Source organism: Trichomycterus rosablanca, chromosome 2 (assembly GCF_030014385.1).
Source record: "Trichomycterus rosablanca isolate fTriRos1 chromosome 2, fTriRos1.hap1, whole genome shotgun sequence".
Taxonomy (NCBI): Eukaryota; Metazoa; Chordata; class Actinopteri; order Siluriformes; family Trichomycteridae; genus Trichomycterus; species Trichomycterus rosablanca.
This window is the reverse complement of record NC_085989.1, coordinates 5,067,985-5,073,984: the sequence shown is the minus strand read 5'-3', so window position 1 is coordinate 5,073,984 and position 6,000 is coordinate 5,067,985.

The following is a 6,000-nucleotide window of genomic DNA, read 5'->3' as shown; positions in this document are numbered from 1 at the left end:
ATAAATAAATACACAAATAAGGGAATAAAAATTAAATAATTACATTTAAAAATGTCAATTAATTATATAAAATTATAATAAATAAATGCAAAAATTAGAATTTTTTTTACATACAATTATTTAATAAATAAATAAATGAATTAAAAAAGCACAAAGGAGCTTTTTACATTGTGTGTGCCAATCTCTGTTTCTTCTCTCCCTCTCTTTCATCTCGCTCTCTGTCCACTGGATAGTGAATTGCAGCAGTGATTTATAGCCTCGGTGGAATAGCGCTGGCGTGTTGATGAGGCAGCCTTTATTTACTCAGGTAGCCATTATGATGACTTCAGCCCTGTGTGATGAATGGATGAGGAGAGGAAGAGCTCCGTCTGCGCAAAGCTAAATCATTGTCATATTTGATCAAAACAGCTCTTTTTCCTGTAGGGACTCCTGGCTCCTGTTCTCTCATCAGGTGGATTATGTGTGGTTACACCACGGTTACGAAAAAGACCTGTTTCTGATTAGCGTACAGGTGTTGTGTTACTTCATTATAACAAGACGAGCAGCTCTTAGGTGTCTGATCTAAATTTTAATCTGGGTGGTACTAGGGTAGCACAGCTGTCCATTACGCTGGTCCATCTGCCAGCCAGGTGTCCACACAGAATTGCTTGGCTATGTCTGAAGGGAGGGGTCAAAGTTTATTCCTGCCTTACGAGCAGTGTTTCCCAGTGGAACCGGACATGCTGCCACCCAGACCAATAAAAGTTTGTTAATAAAAATGAACATTGCATAAGTACATTCATGTTTTGCTACAGATTCCCTGAGCTTTGGGTCTCTGAGAAAGTGACATGACAGCAGCAATAAGAATTTAAAGGTGAACTGGTTGATAGTGGTGACAAGACTGTTGGAGCAGTGTGGTCAAAGCAAGTGTATCAAAGGTCCCTGTGTGAGGACTTACAATCCTTCTAACTGCTCTTATAGATACGTCTTTATGAGCCCTTTACTTTACCTAGTAGTACAGTGGTACCTTGTAACTCAATGTTCCCTAAACTCAAAATCTTTGAAACTTGACGCCCTTTGTCAAGAAATTTGTACCCTTAAACTCAACGTTTCCCTTGAACTAGATGTGTGTGATCACGCTCAGCTTGAGCAGTGCGGTGAAACATCATGCAAATATGAGACGAATCTGCATTTGTGTGGAATAACCATCAAATTCACTCTGAAAGCTCAACATGCATCTGTGTTTAGCTGGATTTTCCTCCTGTTTCACTTTTAAACTTGTGTTAACTTGAGTCAAAAACGCTTATCGTTAAAAACAAAGCTTAACGTGACTTAATGTACTATTAGAACGACACAGAAACACTAAACCTCTCTTAATTATTACTGCTCATAAGTTTTCTCCACTGATGAAATTGCTCGCTTGTTGTTTTAATACAAGGAGTCACGTTAAGTTTTGTGTACCGTCACACTCCATAGGAAATAACGACACATTCAGAGCAAAATCTATTTTGCTGCTTCTCACATAAATGTGCCCTTACTAAACTCACTAAGGAATACTACAATAATACAATTAAGAAGCTTAAGGAAACAATAAGGAAGTAAAATGCAGGTTTTATAGATTTTTTTATTGATTTTTAACTGTTTTTCAATTGTATTTCAGTTTTTTATTATTATATTTGTGTTATTTTCAGTGTATAAGTGTCAAAAACAACCTAATTATTTTACATTAATCTAAAATATATGCAGTTTCATGAGACCATGGAACGCATTAACAGGTTTCCCCATACATCCTTATGGAAAAAAAATACCTTAAAACTCAACGTCTTTTAAACTCAACGCCACTCCCAGAACCAATTGACGTCGAGTTTTAAGGTATGTCCATTGATAACCTTATTGTAATTACTTAAGGGAGCAAGAAATCAACAATATTAGAGCACAAGCAACAAACCAACACACATAAATCATCAAAATAAATGCAGACTTGGTAACAGAGCTGGTTTCATCTCTATTTTTTTCTTCTTTTTGGCTGCTCCTTTATTTAGGGGTCGCCACAGTGGATAATTCTGGTCTTTGGTCTGCATACCTACAGTTTTTACACTGGATGCTATTGCTGACGCAACACTCCTTGTTTTTATCGGAGTTTGGGGCCAGCATTGACAGCGCACTGAGAACTGCACCTCCTAATGGCTAGACAGCTGGGGCTTCTTGTTTAACATCTTTTGACAAATTAGACACGAACCAAAAGCCTTCCCAGAAGAGTGAACTCTAAAATCTTCAGACATGTGAAACAGCATCAAAATTAATGTCCATGTTCCTGACAAGCTTACTGTCATGTGTCCACATACTTTTAGCCATATTGTATACGTTACCTATTTGACTAAATGGAATCGTTTATACATTGTATTTTTTACAGCCCTCGTTCAGTCCGATCCAGACTTGACTTATGTGTTCGTAAGTGCCTTTGCCCCACAAATTTCAGCCACTTAGTGATTCCTGACTCTGCCAACTTAGTGACATAAGCAGAACTTAAACACCCAGAGGAAGGATTTGGCCGTTGCACTGTATCACAAATTACATTTAAATCCCCTGCCGGTTTGGTCCACCCTTCTCTAAAGCCATGCAGAATATCCACAGACCAGAGATGTCTTTGCCTCATCAATGATCACACCATTTTTTCCCTTGATCTTCAAAATATCACCTTCATGATAAATTAGGGGAGATGGAAATGTTCTTGGGGACATCAGCAGCCATTAGATTAGCATCATTTTACCTTGGTGTGGATTCTGCAGGTCTCTGGAACTGTACTGGAATGATGGTACACCAATCCTCCAAAATCTTAATCATAGTAGTAGAGATCCCACCAAGCCCAACATGTCAGTCCAAAATCTACACTAGCCAATCATCAACCACCACTGAGACCCAGGTTTGAATCTCAGTAATGCTAATAGACGGCTGATTGGCTATGTCTGAGGAGAAGGGTGGCTGGAGCCCTGCAATGGTTTGGCACCCTGCATTTTCTCCAGTGTTCCCTGGTGGTTGAATCAAGTGGTTGAATTAAATTGGCAACAAAGTGATTGTTATATTGTCCACCACACCTTAAGCTACAGCTACTTTTTGAAATTGGTTGTCCAACAAGCTCATGGTCAGGTGTCCAGATAATTTTGGCTAAAGTGGTTATCTTTGGCCACAAAGTATATGTACAGCTTACATTTACCTTATTCTCATCTAGTTTGTTGTCACGTAAAATTTACACTAAGGGGAGAAACTGTCTAAAAACAGCAAAAGAAACCCACACAGAAGAATTGAACATGGATATCTGGAGCTGTGAGACACCAACACAATTCCTGTGCCATTGAATCAAACACCACTTGAGTTTCCACCACTTTCCTACCATAAGTCACTTGTGGACACATGTACATTTTGTTTGCATCCTATGTAAAGCCATCGCTGGACTATGGAACAATATAAAGCTGTGTTCACAGCTCCCAGGTTTCCTTGGTTTCTGTTTCCATGTCCTACTTACAGACCTCTGGCTGTGCAGTTGATGCCTCTGATTGCACCTGAATGCCTTCAGATTAAGAAAATAGATTTGCTCAAGGGTGCCATAGCTTTTTAGGTAAGAAAGACGGGCAGAAAGTCACCATGATATGCAGTATGTGGCTAAAACTATGTGGACACAACCATGAGTATGTATGTTGGACATTCCATATCTGAACCATGTGCATTGATTTGAAGTTCCTTCCTCCAGTCTTTTAGAAAGGTCAGGTACTGATTTTGTATGAAAAGGTCTGGCTCAAAGTCAGCATTCCAGTACATCCCAGTGGTGAATTGGTACAAACAGCAGTGACCAGAGAAGTCAGGTATTTTTTATATTTGCTTTCCAAAAAAGATGGGAATATCTCCTTCTTCTTCTTGTTCTTCTTCATAAATTATATGGACATTAGACTTGGTCAACATGTAGTAGTCCTTCTCACTTCTCAGAGGCTCAAGCTCAGCCTGATTGACCTGATGGTTGTGCTATAGTGTAGCGTCAAACTTCGTGGTCCATATTTCCTACTCCCCATGACATAGACACAACATTCATTTCCCCCTGATTACTTGTCTCATGTCCTACAAAAAAGCCAGAGGAACCATAAAGCTCCGCCCACTTAGATTTTGTAAAACCACACAAAATTCTGAGCACCAACTAGTCTGTGGATGTTCACCCCACATACAGAAATGTGGTAAGGAACCCTGAGAATATGAATATGAATTTCTATACAGTGTGGTTGCCAGATGCCAATCAAAAACATGGGTGGAGTAGTGGCAAGCATAAAGTACATATATACTGCTGTAACTTAGAAAGCATTGCACTGATTGTCACCAAACTTCAGAGACACAGGGCAGAGTAAGTTCTTAGGCAAAAAATATGGTGTAACTGCAGTGCTAGGTGGCGCTATAACATGCAAGATAATGTTACACTGACAAAGATTGTCCAATTGACTTGAAATTTGGCTGTGCTTTCTTTTGTGTTGTTGTTTTACCCCAAAGTGGTACTGGCGAAAACCTGTTTACCCACCCAAGGTTGTCGAGACTGCCGTGCCAACAATGCTGCTCCTGCTCCTACCAATAAAATGTCAAGAACTTACTGCCAACTTTGTCAAAAACTGGACTGAATAATTAAGAACTCCAATTAGTTTTTGCTAGTTATAGCTTTTAGTTCAATCTTAATTTTGTGTATGCATGATTTGTGTGGATTCTGCTCATTTAATTTGTCCTCCAGGCCGCACAAGGAGGATGGAGGTTCCTGCTGATTCTGGTTCCTCTTAAGGTTTCTTCCTGTAATTTTAAGGGAGTTTTTCCTTGCCACTGTCGCCCTCGGCTTGCTCAGCAGGGGTTTTTGGTCTGTTGGTCCTGGAGTCTGTAAAGCTGCTTTGAGACAGTGTCCATTGAAAAAAGTGCTATACAAATAAAAATGACTTGACTTGTGCCTTATGGGTTCCACAATGCTTTCCATGATGGTGTCCATTGTGCTGTCCGTGGTGTTGCTGCTGGCTGTGATGTTGCTCATGATGGTGTCCATTGTGCTGTCCATGGTGTTCCACATGGAGCTGTCCACCATCCTATCTATAGTGCTGTCTACAGTCTTGCCCATGGTGCTGTCCATTGTGCTGACTGCTGTGTTACCCGTGGAGCTGTTCTTCATGTTCTGCATGGTGCTGTGTATGATGTGTTTCTTCTGGTAATGTTTATGATTGTGTCTATTATGCTTTTCATTCTTCCCTCCCAGCTGCTGGGGTTACAATTGTCTACATTGAAATCATCTTAATTTGTACCATTTTGCTGAAAAGGGTTTGGTTCCAGAACTGTTTAAGATGTTTAAATAGAATATTTAATACAAAGCAGTGTTTGGGGGTTTAGCTTCGAACATTACAATAAAACCAACACTGTGGTTTTAAAAAGGTACTTAACGTAATGAGTTCAGATTCTATCTGTTTACTTTGTTATTGTTGTCTTCATATAAGCTAAAGTCAGATGTTTCCTGGAATTGCTGCTGTACATTTCCACTGTACATTTGTAGCCAAATATGTTTTTACCCCCTCCAGCTTGGCAGCATTTGCTGATGGAAGTGATTTTAGGATCTACGTTCTGTAAATTCTAAATGTTCTGTGATTAAATATTCAGCAGCAAATGAAAGAAATCCAGTTTTTGATTTAGATAAAATCTGTGAGATGAAAGGCTGGATAATGCTGACTAAAGTTCACTGACATTAAATACTGTGGATTTCAGAAGACATGGAAAAAAACTAGTAGGAGTCTTTGCTCATAGTTTTAATATTTTTAATGTTACTGTATTATTTTGTGGTCAGTTTGTACCTCTATACAAACCAAATCACCAATTCTCACAGTGTCTGTAGGTGTTGGGTTGGGTTGCTGGTGCCCTGTGAAGGATTGCTGACATGTCTGTGGTGTTCCTGCTTTGCCCCTGGTGTTTCCTGATGAAGCTGGACACGCTGCAACCCTGACCAGGATACAGTGGTTG